This window comes from Corvus brachyrhynchos, unplaced genomic scaffold, assembly GCF_000691975.1.
Source record: "Corvus brachyrhynchos isolate BGI_N302 unplaced genomic scaffold, ASM69197v1 scaffold91, whole genome shotgun sequence".
NCBI classification, from domain to species: Eukaryota; Metazoa; Chordata; class Aves; order Passeriformes; family Corvidae; genus Corvus; species Corvus brachyrhynchos.
The window spans coordinates 1329708-1346103 of record NW_008236442.1 but is presented as its reverse complement, the minus strand read 5'-3'; the positions used below and the strand labels follow the sequence as shown (position 1 = coordinate 1346103).

The following is a 16396-nucleotide window of genomic DNA, read 5'->3' as shown; positions in this document are numbered from 1 at the left end:
AATATGTGCTCTTAGCAGGGTTTGATTTCTCTTTGCATTCCTTGGAAATCGATGTTTGGATTTTGCCCTGTTGGTGTTGGTTTATGCAGTGATGTTTCCAGAAGCTCGATTGTATGGATATAGTTCCAACTCTTGGTATTTTGTGCAAAGATAAAAAAGAAAGAAAGATGGTACTGAGTAATGAGGTGGCTATTTAATCACAGCAGGACTCACAGGAAAATGTGCATTAAGTATTTATGGAACAGTATTCATTAGCATTTTCACTCTGTTGGCACTGGGCAGTTCAAGAAAGCTGCCGAGAGAATTGGAGTCTGTGTTGCACAGCCACAGACCTGGAAAGGGCTGCAGCAGAGGAAAAGCATGAACGCTGGCTTTGTTACCAGACACATCCCTCGTAGCTGGCATTGCATTTGGAGTTGCAGCAGTAACCAGGATTTCAGTAGTTTCACTTACCGTTCTCGAAATGCTTGTGGTAAATATTTTAGGTCTGGCTGCTGTGTCTGATGGGAGTGCAAGTGGCTGACACCAAACCCTGGTTTGCAGGCAGGCAATTAGAGAGATAAGCCTAAGTGACTTCATGTGTCTCCTTTTTAGATTGCTCCAGTCTGAGGTGATGTAAAGGCCTGGGATTAGCAGAGATTGAGTTCTCAGAGTGCTGGAAACCAGCTGTAGCCAGGGGCCTCATCCAGCATGAGCTGTAGGTACCGTGTTACAGAGTGAGTGTTCTGTGGGCATGAAATGATGCCAGGAAGATTAGAACTGATGATAAAATGGTGTTAATGCTTGCTTCATTAACAGCATAGAAGGTATCGAATTACTCTGATGCTGTAAATCAAAAGTGTTTCTTATATTTGTTAAGTAAAGCTATTTAAATGGTTGAATTTACTTGCTGGCCATTGCATCCTCCGATACAGGATCACAGCAAAATGTATTAGGTTTCCCATAGTGTTAATGGAAAGTCTGAAGCAGTAGCAGCCTGATGGTTTAAATTTTCCTTTGAGATGATATGGGGTCTTGTGTTAGATTTTAGGATGCCTTGTTCTGGACCAGTACTGTGAGCCCAAGACTGGCCTCAGGCTCGTGTCAAAAACTGTAGTAGTTGCACAGGTCTGCCAGATTTGGGATTTGGGGCTGAAGGTCCATGATGCTGGCCCTGTCCAGCCACAGCAAGTGATATGCCCAGATCAGGCTAGACCCACAGGCACCTTCCCCGGTGGAAAGTTCCTCTTAGTATTACTGTCATCAGGAGACAGCTTTGTCCTACTTTTTAACAAGTGTAAAAGGGACATATACAGAGAGAGAATTACCTCCTTTACCTGGACTGCCTGTTGGATAAAATAAATGCTAATCTTGACCAATTAGCGGATAGATTCAATGTAGATGTCTCTGTGATCCATTTATGTACTTGAAACCCCAATTGATTTCCATTGGCACCATTCAGCAGAGCAGCAAGTGAAAGGTTTGACTGTAGCCATGCTCTTGGCTTCCTGATACCTTTCCCCTGTCCTTTGTATGAGAAGGGAGATCCTGATGGCAGTCAGGACAGTGGTGTGGTTTGTGCCAGGAATGCAGCACAGAGAGCTTCTCACTGGGCCTCAGCCTCTGGTCTGTCATGTTTTTCACTGTGCATGAAGCAATGCCTTGTGGCACCTCACATAGATGGCTTTAACTTGCCTCTGACTTTTCACTGCCTAGCTGGTCAGTCAGGAAACATTCAGCAAACCTCCTGGTTGCAGTTATTCCTGAGCTTTCCCGCCCAGCCTGGGCTTCTTCCTTTCATAGGGGTTAAATTTCCTCAACATAAACATTTTCTGCTCTCTGAGCTTGTCATTATTTGTTGTCATCATACTCTCATTTTCTTAAGCACTGCAGGAAATAGTCCCTTGCTTGAAGAGCTTAGAGCTCACACCTCCAAACATCTTCACAGCAGATACTTTCTGAGTGTCTTAACACCCACTAAAAATCATTGGGAACTGAATCCTTAACTACTGCCAAAATATCCAGATACCCTGAGGATGTGACTGCTTCCCCATACCACCTCCGTTGGACCAAGGGATAACAGAAAGGAAGTGAGAAGAGCATTCCCTCCTGGAGACTGAGCACCAGAAATTATTCAGAATTAGTCTGGGTCTAAGACACAGCATATTTTTGTTATTGAGGTCCTGTAGCTTGTCACATCAGCAGATTTGCAACTCTTATGCTGACTGTGGATGTTGATCCAACCCCTAAAACTGGTGGAAGAACATAGTTTTTTCTGGCTCACTGTCGGCTTTGTTGTTGTGTTTCAGGGGACTTTAGCTTAAACATGCGCCAGGGAAGGACATTAGACAAATACCCATCAGTGGAGGTTGGTTATATATGCCCACCAAAAATTATATTTGTCATGTTTTGCCATTTGCTGTAGAGCAGCTTTTCTGAGGCTTCAGGCACTTCAAAAAGTTGAGCATGGCAGGTTTGCCTCAACATAGAGGAGACGACCTTTCATTCAAAGTCACAAGCAAAACACAGTTTTCACAGTTGACATTAAAACTAAACCCAGTTTCATGTCCCTTCTGTAAGCACACGGTGCTGCTCACTCAGGTGAAGGTGTAGAGGCTGGAATAAGTGCTCTGCTCTATGTCTTGTGTGGAATGAAAACTATCAAAGTCAGAACTTTTTTCACAGCAGAGATGTTCAGAGTGCAGCAAGTGTCAAAATCCTTGGCCATGGTTTGCGCTGGTGCATGCAGCAGACACTCAGGGAGGGAAAGGCAGCTGTTGGGTTACGATTGCTGCTTATTACACTAATTACAATCGTCTTGCTGGTATCATTAGCTTCCCTTCTCCTTCCCCCATCTGTCAGGTTGGCCATCCCTGGTTGCTCATCTCCTTTGAGATACACTGGAAGTGCTTATTACCCCAGGGAGCCCGACTGCACTCTGCCTCTGCTTCTCCATACTGACACAAGGGAATGATCCCAGTTTGTACAAAGAAGGAATTTTGGGGATTGAGCTGTTTGCCCTGAATTAAGGCCATGGAAAGGGGAGATGTTTCCCTGACTCTGCAAATACACATTTTTAAAAATCTCAGCAAAGTGAGCCACCCTGGTCTGGAGCTGCCCAGCTTGTTTGGGATGGAGAGAAGAGGGCTTTTTCCCTCTCCCCCCCCCCCCCCCCAGTGCAGCCAGGCTAACTACTGGTCAGAGTAATCCCCTCCAGACAGGAGACACCACAGGAAGGTTCCCAGCTTTAACCCATCCACAGTTTTCCAGAAACAGCCTCAAACCTCTGCTGCAGGAGCCTGGCTAACCCTGTCCTCAGTCAGCAGCCGAGCTGACCTCCAAACTGCTGTTATTTTGTTGCAAGGAGACACTGTAAGTTGAACACTCAGCAGAAAGAAAGCCCCACTCCATGGGATGCCCACCTGTTTTTTATTTCCCTGGGGAGGGGTTACGCCTTGTCACAGGGTGCTGGCTTTGCAGAACAGCCCACTCCAAAGGAGCTGGCTGAGCCACAAAACAATGGGACTCACTAAGTCTCTAGCAGCAATAATTGCTTCTAAAAGGCTGATGTATTTAGTCTGCTCATGTTTAGCAAACATGTTTGCTTTGCCCTTTGAAGATAATGCTGTGTGTTCGATGCAGCTTGGTAGGGGAAAAAAGAGGAAGAAATGGCCTGTAGTTTCATCATGTTTAATGAGCAGTGTCTGGTGGGAGCCGTAGCATTGGATAATGCTGGTGTCCCCTGTTAATCACCAGCAATTGGGTTTTCCACCCCTCCTGGTGCTTGAGCTGTGGGCAGGATGATGCCCTCGTGGGTTCGCGTAAGCTGGGAGCCCCACCGCTGAGGCTCAGGCTGGTGGAAGGCCAGCAGCAGCCTGGCAGGGTAATGTGGTCTCTCTGCAAGCCATGCCTCAGTGTGGCTATGATGGAAACAACCAGCATCTTAAAGGATGGCTTTGAGCCTTCCCTAGGACTGTTACCACATGTGTGGGTCTGGGTCTGGCACAGTGAGGAGGGATGCTCCCGTGACACTGCCTGCATTGGACTCATCCCGGGGAGTGGGGACAGTGTGGGACCCCATGGAGGAGGGAGCCAGTGTAAGAATCAGTGGCCACGTTTCTGGCCAGCCCTCTCCTGATAACGGTCTTAATCCCTCCCTGCAGGTCCTGATTCCCCCTGATCCCCCTGTTCCCAGAGCAGACGATATAGTTGCATTTCCCTATAGACGATGATAAGATAAAAGCCTGGCTGTGTTCTACAAGAAGAGAAGAAGGTTTAGGGGATGACAGGCTGCTGCAGGAGGAAGGGATGTGGGTTTCCAGCTGCATGCTCCTGCCGCTGTGGCCGTCTTTGATGAGGGCTGTGATTGATGCTGTGTTTGGAGCAGGCAGCGATGCACTGACCTTTCCCTGACAGACTGAGCGGCTCTAATGATCTTGATGGAGCTGGTGATTTGTGTATTGAGTTTGATGTACAAGGCTTGACACAGCATGGAGAAATGGGACTAGAGTATAACTGACAGCCCATTCCCATTAAGGATGGTGAGGCACAGGCTGTTCTCTAGTGATTCCTTTCAGTGAGAATGCTTTGACGAATTATATTGTAGCAGAGAACTTTTGCTGTTAAATACCATCCTTTTAATTTTTAAGTTAAATTTAAGTTAAAAACAGATGAGAATGAAATAACTTGCAGGCCAGAAGGCTTATCACTAAAAACGCTGTCCAAATTATACACTTAATTAATATTTAATGAATTATTTTTACTCTGACTTTAATGTTGAGTCCTTAGGCAGATAAAACAATGCAGTGGCTTGCATCTCTTTTTCTGTAATTCAGGTGTATAAAATTTCAAACCCTGGACTTCTTGCAGGCAACATTAAAACCTTTTAACTTCCATGAGTTGAGCTGTGAGTTCCACACCCTGGTTGGCACATCTTGTGGGTGCTTGTGGCAAGAGTAATGAATTTCGTTGATTGTTATGAGCTACTAAAACCAACAGAAACATAGAAAGCCTGTTGTAATGTCAGCACATCATTCAAGGAAGCAATTTATTCCTAAGTATGAACAAATGTCAAGCCACGATAACAAGTTGTTATTGCTAATTAAAACAAAGGGAAGGACAGCAAACATCACCTGTCATGTGTGTGCAGTGCCAGGCTATCTGGAGGACACTGGAACTCCATCCAGCTTCAACCAGTGGGACAGACAGGCTGGGAACCTTGCCATTGCCTAAGACCTGCTCTGTGCATTCCATGAAGGGCCCTGGGCCATGATCCTAAGAGGGCTGGGGCTGGGAAACCACCCAAGCTTAGATAGAGATGCCACTTTTCAGAATTTTATTGTTTTCTATTTTGGAGGTGTTTCTTTTAATCAAGGTTGGCTTGATTGTAGAAGTCTTGTGGAGTTTGGGGTGTACTGAAACAGCACGTGCTAGTCCATCTGCTGGCTGGTTTTGTACCATCCAGGGCCATTTCTTGCTCTCAGGTATGAAATAAAAACCCATTTGGGCACCTTTCTTCCCACTGCTCTGTTGGGAGGTGAGGAGCCAGGTGCATTCCTGACCACATCTGATCTCCCTAGATACACTAGGAAATTTAAGACTTGAAGACATAGCAAAAGCCCCTTCTTGTTCATGACCCAGCATGTGTGATTCCCTCCCTGACATCATATGAGAGGGCTGGATCCAAAAATGTGCTGAATTTACCACTTCCCTGTGCATTTAACACAGTTTGGGTGCCAGCAGCAAACAGATCTTTTCTCTTAGTTCACAAAAAGCAGGCAACTGTGTCTCCTGGGTGGGAGTAGACGCATGGCCATCTCAGACCTTTGCTGGTGTCCAGGGAGCTTGGCCAGAGGTTTGTGCAGCCCTGCAGCACCTGACTGGGAGCAGGGGCTCATGTGGTGCCAGCCAAAGTGAGGGAAGCACCAAAATCCTGCTGGCAGCCAGGGAAGATGTGCACAATCTGGTGTAAGGAGGTAAAAACCAGACTTGTGTCACTTGTCCAGGACTGGGCTGGCTCAAGACTCGCCTCTGAGCATGGAGATAGTCAGTTCCCCTGGTCTCGGGGATGCACAGCTTTGGTGGTGGGGCCAGGCAGCGCATGGCTAGTGCAGTGGAGAGCTCAGTGACTTAAGACAGGAAATCCTCAGTATGTAACCACTGACCCGAAACACCCTGTTAGACAGGTTTGAAACCAAAAAATAAAATAAAAATCATCTGATGTGACAGCGACCCTGACAGTGTCAGGTAGTGAGAAGGGCGGCAGCAAGGGACTCCTGAGCTGCTGCCATGTCAATGCAGACTTGCAGGGTTAGTTGGTTATCCTGAAAATACATCTTCTATTTTGTGTAAATGGAAAATTAATTTGTTGCTGATCAAAGGTTTAGATCTTTGGAAAACATACCACCAGATAAGCTGAAGATTTATGCAATTCCTTTGTAATGTATTTTCAGTGAACACTTTATTGTTTGTGGAAAGGCCCCAAGGAAAATATGCGATTACAAAAATAACTGTGTTGAGTTTATTTAGCTTAAATTACAATAGAGTGCTTTAATGAGGCTTTTGTAGACATCATTAAAGGACACTATTAAAAAGTCTTCAGATGAGAAGCCTATCAGGCTAGCAAAGGGGAAGAAACCACAGGAGCATCTGGATTGTTCACATTCAGTTACAAATTTGGTTTCAACATATAAAAGTAAAAATCTTATTAGTGCCGAGTGGAAGCTAGAGCCAATGGAAGCCTTATTGTGTTAAGCTCTCTAAAGCTTCTTGCATTAAGGTGATTAAAAAAAAAAAAAGAGAGAGGAAGAGATAGTGATTGATTAAACTCTGGTTTTGGTGTGCTCTGTGTATCATACCAGGGCATGCAGTGCTGGGGTGAGGATGGTCGGTGGAGGAGGGTCCTTTTGGGGTGCCTTGACATGGAGGGGATTGCGGTGCCAGGCAGTGATGCTCAGGAACATCAGCGCAGTGTGCTGATCATCCCTGTGTTTGTGTGGTTCAGCGCTGCCAGAGGACATGGACAGGACAGCATGAGCTCATGGCCACACCTCACTGTCCAGCTCTGGCTGTGCACCAGAGGGTGCCAGCCAGGGTCAGACCTGGGTGAGTTGTCAACTCACTGGGTGAGTTGGTAGGAAACACAGAAAATTGTCTCTAAAATTAGCCGCAGTGCATATGGGCTGCATCTCCCCTTCTGTGTCAGCTGCTGCTGGACTCGATGGTGTTTTAAAAACCAAAGTCCTCCTTGCAGACTGACAGCACAGATCCTTACCCTTGGCTCTGCCAAAAATGAGTGGAAGGCAGCAGAGGTGACAGCAGGAGGAGTGGGTCTGTCACAGTTGGTCTCAGGCAGCAGGCACGTGAAGGTACAAATGGCAGCCCTGAGGAAAAGTGGAGGAGGCCAAGTTTTGGGATTAAGATCTGCATCTGGTGTTGGTCTCTCTGCCTCTCTGTCTATCCCATTTTTTTTTTTTACGTAAGACATCCCTGCTTCTAGCATTGAGAGCCGTGGGGAAGCATTTGCTGCCTTGCTTAAAAACAAAAAAAGAAAAAATAAACCTCATCCTTATTTCAAGTCCTGACCTCTGTTTCATGATTCACATTCTTCAAGGAGCCTTCCCCATGCCTTGGACACATCCTTGTGTGACTCTTGAAGAGACGGGCATTTGGCTGGGCAGAGTTGGGCTGTACCCTGCCACATAGGGTCATTTCCCTTCCCTGTCACTAACAACTTTTTGCAGTCATCTTGCCTTTCCCATCCAGTGTTTGTAAAACTGTGCCCTCTCCAGCCTGTTGTTCTACTGCTTATGTGTACTGCTTATGTTCTACTGCCTTGTGCCCAGGGACCACACTGGGCTCTTCCTGTGCTGGCGCTGGGGTGGGAGCACTGGCTCTGTCAGTGGAGATTGCTCTGCAAATTACAGGGTGAGCGTGGGACCGGAGCGGAAAAATACCACTGTAGTATCCAGTTCTGTATTTCTGTGGTCAGAAAGAGCAATGGGAAAGTCATCTATTATTATGCCTGTGGCTATGAGCCAGGATGGGCTTGGTGGTGGTGAAGGGGACCTGCAACCCCCCTGGTGCAGAACAAGCTGGTGGTGTGTGCAGTACAAGGGATGGTCTGCGTCCCTGTGGGCAGCATTTTGGGGTGGCAGAGTCTGAAGCCTCTTGTGACATCCCAAGGTAGCAGTGCTGTGCAGTGCCCTGGCATGCTGCAGCAGAGGATGCTCACTAAATAATTCAGAAAGGCAATTTGATCTGACATTCATCAGGGTAGTAGCCCGGTGACCTTGAGGGCACCAGTCTGCTGTTGCTGCATGTGGCTCTGCTGTGCAGCTCATTGCCATCAGCAGAGTCAACATTGTGGAACTCTATTGACTGACAGACAATCAATACATCAAGGTGATAAAACACAGCATTTATGAAAAATGGGCTCTTCCAATGATTTGTTAAATTAGCCGCAGGTATGAGTTTGTGCAAATGGCAGAAAGTTTAAAGTTGACTGCATTTGGGTGTTTATCATTAAAACTAGCAACAAAGGGAAGAAAGATGGTGCTACATTTACAAGCAGAGCTGTCCATCTTACACCCCTGCGTAGAAGCAGGGGCTTCCTGCTCTTGATCTTTATTTTAGTAGCTTTTTACTTCTGGTCATTTTCTTCATTGCTGGCAATTGTCAGCATCCATCCTTGTAATGATGCAAGTCCTTCACCTAACCTTTGATAATGTGCTCCACCAGCTCAGTATTCTCCTTGCTGCCTAATGAAACACCCATTTCACCTGCATAATGTGCACAATCCGTCAACAAATCTTGTGTGCCTTCTGGAGTTATTCCAATGCATGACCTTTTCACAAGCCTTGCAGTAGGTAACAATAATATGGAGCAATTGTCAGCAAACTGGCAGCTTTCAAAGCAGGAAGGCTCATTTCCATTTCCCTGAGACAGTTGTGTGTCCAAACATTACACAGCTTCTAATCTGATTTCTTGTCTCAGAAGACGCTGTTCGTTGGATTTTGTAGATATTTAGATTTGCAGGTATTGGAACAAGAAGTCTGTCAGGAGCGATGATGATCAGAGACGCTGCTTGGAGACACAAAGCTCCTCTGCTCGCAGCTAGCCCTGCAGCTGAAGTGTTACAGACATTGGTGTTTTACTAATCTTTTACTTCAGTCCATGATTCTCACACCCATTCTTCTTTGTGGATGAACTTAGACTGAACAGTTTGCGGTTCCTGGTGTGATCCCTTTGTGCAGATGATCAGTTGGCCAAGAAAGCCAAGCAGAACTCAGCTTGAGGATGGTTGGTTGTGTGGGGATGACACCGGCCCTGGGGTGGGATCATGTCAGGCTGGTGCAGGGTGATCAAAGCTGCTGTAGATGGTTGCACAGAGAGTGTTGTACAAGAAGTGTGGGGTTGGACACTCGTGCCATGTCAACCTTTCCCCTGAGGGCAAGGCCGGCTGACAGTCCTGCTCCTACAGCACTTGAAGCACGAATAGAGACTTTGCTCCAAAGTGTTTGCAGCTAAAGGGCTTTTCCTCCTTGAAAGTTAATGCAGGTAAAGTCAGGCATTTTTACTCATGTGTTGGGTGAAAATTAGTGCCTGCAAGATGTGCCCTATGGAGCAGGATGTGTTCCTTGTGCCATTTGTAGCCCCAAGTCACTGCTGCACTCTTTTAGGGATATGTTTCCAGGGAACATGCATAATTTCTGCTCTACAGCATTTCTGCTCAACATTATCATTTTATAAGCAGGCTTCTTTATTTGCTTTTGCCCAATTCAGTTTCATCTCGTTCCCTTTGTGTTGTAATTAACATGTTCTGAGTTCAAGAGGAAAAGTAAATTATCTTGGGGCCATGGCACATTAACCATAGAGAGGCAAGCTTGACAGCCTGCCTGCAGCACTGATTCAGGCTGGAAGAGGCAAAATGGGCCAGTTTAGGAAGCTGAAGGATCAGGGAAGATTTTTCCTACAAGTTCTTTGTAGTTGGACGAGTTGAAGGAGACCATCCTCAGCACTTCAGCCATCTCCAGCAGAAGCCCCTGCTCTATGAAAGGAAGGTCTGATCTGGCTGGATGGATGCACTAAGAGTCAGTGCTCTGCTCTTGAACTTGCTGCTCAGACTTAATTTAAATGAAAAAAATAAGAGAGTTCAGATCTCTGCACATTCTTGGTTTGTCCCACTTGGCCAAGTAACTTGGGGAGGCTCTGGGTGGGAGCTGGGCTGGTTTGTCCCAGCTGAAGATCTCACCCTTGAGATTTTGAGTGTAATTCCATGTAATTAAACCTAATTTATGAGCCTTAGTAATAATAATTCAAGTCATTTTAGGCTGCAGAAAGACTCACAGCTGTAGTTTCTGCATCCTCCTGTGTTCTGTAAACATAGTTAATATTGCCAAAATCAAGGGCTGTGAAATCTGGAGTCAGGCCTCGAAATTCAGGAGCATGCAACAGAACGTTAAGGAAACTTCCCAGTCTGACCATTCACAAGACTCTCTGGGAGTCACACTCCCAAGGCCAGAGACTTTGACTTCTGGGACTAAAGTCCCTTCACAGCAGCGGCTCCAGTGAGCCAACGGGAGCCCCACTTGGCTTCCCCGCACACCCCACTCACAGCCAGACAACATTTCCTCACCAGTTCGGCCCCAGGTTTCCCATAGCAGAGTCTTAGCTGTCCTGTTCCATAAAGCCATTTATTTCCGGAGCAGCAACACAGACACAGCCCGAGCTGGTGCCTCCGAGAAGAACCCTCCAAGAAAGGAACTCCTGGGCTTTCATCCTCTCACAGTCTACCCAGGCTCAAGTCTCGCTCTTCACCTTTAGTTGTCTTCGGCTCCTGCTCTCCTCTTCCTGTCCATCCACCTTACTGGCATCACTGGTCTTTAACTCCTTTGTTACCCAAAAAGTCGGCAATTCCCAGCTCCTGCAGTGTCTCTCAGTATCTGTTTACCTGGCTGGCATCCCCCATCTTCATGTCCTTTGTTATCCCAAAGGTTGGGAGCTCACGGCCTCTTGTATCAGGGTCCTGCCCAGAGTTTAAAGTGCATTTCAGTCTCCATCTCAATCTGCAGTTTGTGAGCCCAGCTGCCTGGACCAGGTGCATTCCTCAACAAGAAGCACTGTGTGTTGGGAAAATTTTATTTGCTTTCTGTGGGGTTTTTTTGAGTCCACAGAAACTGGTTTTTTGAATTTCACTCACTTTTTGCAAGTGCTAAAAACTGAGAAGTACGCTGTACTCCAGCTGACTCGAATTATTCATTTGTGACCACCGAATTCCCAAACAACGGACTGAAAGAACAGCAAAAGAGATTTGGCAGCGTAGCTCCTTCTCTGCATTTTCTTTTCCAAGGGGAAGGAAACACGGGGGAAAGATGCTTAGTATCCCTGTTGAGGTGCTGCATTCCTGGGGCTCGCAGTACTCACCTGAGACACACATAAAAGGGTGTGAATCGTTCATCTGTCGCGGCCGCGTGAGAGAAAATGTATTAAAATATGCAGCAAAATGCCACGCTAATAGCTTGTATTTCCCAGAATGTTTAGCCCTGCTGGTCACAAACATGCTGCATCTGAAAACCAGTAGGGAATCACAGCAAACGACTGTAGAAGATAATTAAGAGGGCATTGAAAGCCAGGAGAAAAACGATACGTTGCTCAGAGGCATCGGATCATTGCGTTAATAGCCCACGTACCTAAGAAGCGGTGCCTGAAGTTTGACAGCAAGTTGAGGTTCAGTCAGCATCAAATAAGGGGGGAAGGATAATCAGTGTCTTCACACCATTCAGTTTGGGCTGCTGGTATGGAGCCAACTCTTTGAAACACGCAAGTGAGCGAGGAGGATTTTTTTCCCCTCTCCGTTGCCTAAGCCGCCTACAGGATTTATTGATTTCGGAGAGTGGGCTGATTTCCATGTAAATAAAGGGGCGGGTGGCCGGGCCGCGGCGCCGGTCCGGGTGGTATGCGGTGACTTTGGCTTGCTGACATCATTGTTCATTAACATGCAGGAGAGGAGAGCAATGCAACAGCAGAGCCCCGCGCCGCTCCCGCGCCGCCAATTATTCTCTACGGGCTGCATCGCTCCTCGTTAATGCCTTGCGCTCGGCGAGCAAATTGGACATCCTCTTGCCACCTTCAAGGGTCAGTTAGTGAAAGGCAGGCTGGAGGGGGAAGCTGCTGGATTCATTCGGACTGGGAGCAGAGAGGGAGGCACCCTCTGGAGCCGGATTTCACAGCGAGGCAATTGACGGGAAAGCTTCAGACGCGGGGCAGGAATGGCACGTTTTTCCGGGGCAGGTTTCCTTTGGGAACACTCCGCGGTCAGTGCGTGCCTGCTCTGAGAGGCTCCGACAAAGCCCCGAGCGGCGGCTCCGCTGGCGCTGGGCAGAGCCGGGAGTGAGGGATGCTTTATGGCACTGCGGTGCTCCAGCTGGTCCTGCGAGCAGCCCTCCAGCCCAGAGGCACCGGTCACAGCTAGGACAGCTGGGCAGCACGAGAGATTCTTCCCTCCCGCACTGTCATTGCCAGTGGGAACAGGTAAGGAACTTCCTTTGGCTAGCGACTTCAAATTTGTCGTGGATTTTTGGGAGAGATAGAAGGTAGAAGGGAGGAGGAGGAGGAATAAGGAGCATTCCATGGATGCACGGAGCTGCGTAATAACTTTGCTCAGTGTGCTGGTGGTGGTGAGCTGTGAGGGGCTGTGCTGTTTTTCCAGCCTTTGCTGTTCTCTGTGTTTATGGATGTAAAAGGTTAATTCTTAAATTGCATTTCTGCAGCTGCAGGATATCAGGGAGAAATGCTGATGCTATTGTAATGGACTTTTCATTTTAAAAATAATCAGGAAGGCTCAGCTGACTCTAGTAGGAGTTAAAAAATCCTCATCTCTTGGTGTTAATTGTATTGCTCTGGTAAATGCAGCCCCTAGAAGCACATTTTCTGCATGCAGGCTGGGGCTGTGAATGAGGACATTGCCGTTCGGATGTTTATTTTGGTGGTTTTGCCTTCCTGAGAATAGAAAGTTTTAAAGTAATCTTTCTAAGTCCTTGTTGTTCTTGCCAGAATGCCAAACTGTAAACCAACCTAGAACTGCAACCTGGGGGTTCTGTTTTTCAGTGCAATCTTTTCAAGTCCAATTTCCTTTTTTTTCTCGTCCCTTGAAGGAACATTTTAAGCAGATGTGGCACAGACATGACCTGTGACCATGGAAAGATTTTAATCCGGTTGCTCTTTGTTTTCTAGTCATGATTCCTTGGCGGTGCTCAGCAGTGATTGAATCTTTTCGAGCAGTTGAGGATTAGTGCTGGACAGAATAATGCCAAAATAATTATTTGCACCAGATGCAGTGTCATCCTTTCAGTTTTAGCTCTCTTATCTTGTAACTTATCTGACTTATTTTCATTCGGCGATTATTTCGCCTGCTGTGGGAGCACTTACATGTCTCGCATCACTGCATTGTGTTTATAAGGGTGCCAGCTTGAGCCTGTGATAAAGATTTGTGAAGTAAAACTGTCTGCAGCTAACAAGATTATGTTTTGCTTCATATTTTAATCTTCTCCCGTTGTGTGTTTTCTGCCAGCCAGACTCGGTTTAACAGAATGACCCAGCCTTGTGTGTTTGCTGTTGGCAGCATGGCTCTGGCTCAGCCAGCACAGGCACAGATCAGGCTGGCAGTGTTTGCTTTCACAGGCAGGTCAGTATTGCCTGCTTCATGGGACACTGTCTGAGCCTTAACATTTGAAATAGTGACAATTTTCAGCCTAGCTCATCTTGCTTCTGAGCACTTTGCCTGTCAGCCAGGTTTTTTCCTTCAGGATGTATGGCCTGGATATACTTGGATTGAAGCATGTTTACTGGTTCCCGTGGTTTCTGCTTGTCATGCTGCAAATACAAACTGGTGAAGGCCCTTAAAATAGCATGTACAGCCCTGGGGCAGGTCTCTGGGAACTCACTTAGCTTAGCTAGTCTGGAGTGATAGGTTGCAAGCCTGGAATGGGATGGGGGAAAGAGACGGGCAGGAAGATAAATACTGCCTGTGGAGAGCCCAGGGTTATTCAAACTTGAGAAAACAGTGAAGATCTGCATGCTGAACAGTGACAGGTTTCTCAGTGGAGAGCTGGGTTTGGATCCAGGGTTCTAGAACCCCAGGCTTGGAATTTCCATCATTCAGTTAAGAACAAAGCAGAAAGAACCTCCTTCTATACAGCTCTGCATCTTGTTAGGCTGAAAAGCTACGCAATGCTATCACTAAAATCTGACAAGATAACCCTCAGGGTAGGCAGCACTTTGTCACACAGACTCACGTTGGCTCTTGGATGGGGAGCCCAGAGGGAGAGTTTGTCAGGGGCCTGCTGTGCCTTCTCCTCCACTCCCTCCCCTGCCCCAACCCCATCAGCCAGGGGCCCCATGGGTCTCTGGGATCCTTGGGGTTGGAGCTGTCCTGCCATGGGGGACACCAAACCCTCTCGGGTGTCCACAGTCCCTGCATCTGCCCATCCTGTACCTTCTTCTGCCTTTTATAATCATGAGCTTGGCTTCAGCATTGTTTGCCCACCAGCTTCAGGGTTGTTACTGCTGCTGCTGAGCCCATTCTTCTCTTCAACTTGTAAACTAGTGGTTTGCATTTTTTCTCCATGACCAGGGAAAAATATGTGGTTGTTATTGTTTCTGTATGCTAAGAGCTGGACCTTTAAGGGGAAAAAAACCAACCCTAATATAAATATGCTGAGAGTAGCGGTAAGCCTGAGAGCTGGCAGGCTGCCTCCGTCATCTTGGATGTGAGGGAGCAGCCTGTTGGATTCCTTTTCTCCTGGTAGCATGGGTGGGAAACAGGCTGGGGCTCACTGCAGCTTCTTTTGCCTCTTATCTCTCTCCCCTTTGCTTGATCTGCAGCTCACATAGGTGTAGCACTTTGCCCTCTTCTGTTTAACCTCTTTTTATGAAAAAAATTATTGAATCTTCTGCAAAATATCCTGAGAGATCCAAGTTGAGAGTTCTTCTGAGACCTGCTGAGTTATTAATATCCTTTAATTTAGCTAACTCATCTTTATGTATCAGAATTTTCACAGTTCATGTCAGAGGTTGTGGCTCATGGGAGCAGCCTGGCAGTGTGGTTCAGGTCAAGAGGGTGTTTCAACACCCTGCAGCTCTTACCCAGCTCACGAGAAGAAACTGGAGCCCAAGCAGGGACCTGTGTTCATTGCAGAGCACTGGGGTGCACCCCCAAAATGGCCTGTGGTGCACCCTAGATCCCCCACTGTGGTTTAGCCACAGGTTGAAAGGCTGGTCGTGCTTTCATTCTCATCCAGGGATGTTGCTGCAAGGTCTGGCCACAGCTTTGATCTGTGGTTCTGTGATTCCTTGTTTGCCTAAGGGGGCACCAGACAGATCAGATGAGGAATTTGGGGGGTTTGTGCATTGTGTTGTGTTTTGTCCTAATTTCTTGGTCTGCCTCTGGTGTGCTGACGGTTGTTGTCTGCCATGTGGTGCCTAAGACCACAGCAGGATTGGGAGCAGCCTGGAGGCTGCCTCAGGCCATGCCTCAGTGAAGCAGTGATATGGGGACAGGGCAAGTGGGAACCCACGGGGAGATGTTCTACCTGCTTTTGAATGGGATGGTCCTGATTTGTGATGGAAACAGAGCAAATGGAAAATCCTCAAAGGCAGCTCTTGCTCATATTTGGCTGCAACTGGCAGTACTGGAGATAGTTCTTTTTTTATTCTTCCTTTTTTTAATTAAGCAAGAATAGCTTTTGCATTGGTAAAGGATGAGTTTTTAAAATAAAATTAGTCTCCAGCCTGGACAAATCAGCTAGAGAGGAGAATTTTTCCAGGAGTGGAAATGGGCTTCGTCATAAAAGCTTCAATGCCATCCTGGATACCTTCACAGCTGCTGCTGTGGGCACTGCAGGGGTCAAGGGGGAACTACACATAAAACAACACTGTAAAGTTGACTTGCCTTGAGCAAATTGAGTGGGGAGACAAGAGAAGATGGATGGGGAAGATGGAGAAGAGTCTGATTTGCAACTCCTCCGTCCTCTCAGTGTTTCCCCACCTCCTGCAGACCTTTATGGAGCTGGGTGGCTAAAAGTTCTCTTCCCATGGCCTTTGGGATCTGGGGGACTTGTATCTGTAGGATGCAACCAGTTTGGTTGCTGGATTATTTCTCTCCTCCTTGGTTTCCTGGCATTACTGTTCTGCCAGCTCTGTTGCTACCACCTGATGTTGATCTTCAAGCCAGCTGTTCCCACAACAGGTTGTGTCAAGTGAGTGTTAGCATCCCTTGACTGTCCTTGCAGGGCACCAAGGGCCTCGTCTTCAGACTTTTAGTTCCCAATGTTGTAGGTACTCGTGTCTACTTCACCTCCTCCTGCACCACAGTGGGCAGGTAAAAGCTTTTGCTAAGCTTCCTTTTCAACCCAGGTAA

At 47.1% G+C, this 16396-nt stretch overlaps 1 protein-coding gene across 2 annotated transcripts in view; it reads left to right on the top strand.

The window, feature by feature from the left end:
- The window catches only part of PRICKLE2 (prickle planar cell polarity protein 2), a 58397-nt gene that overhangs the window by 3678 nt on the left and 38323 nt on the right, over nucleotides 1-16396 (top strand). The window contains exon 1 of one of the 2 annotated variants that reach the window (XM_008643587.2): nucleotides 11963-12510. The exons of the other annotated variant lie outside the window; for it this stretch is intronic. The gene's annotated coding sequence lies outside the window, so the exon portion shown is untranslated. Of the gene's footprint in view, nucleotides 1-11962; nucleotides 12511-16396 lie in introns of those variants that run through there. 2 annotated transcript variants of the gene reach the window in all.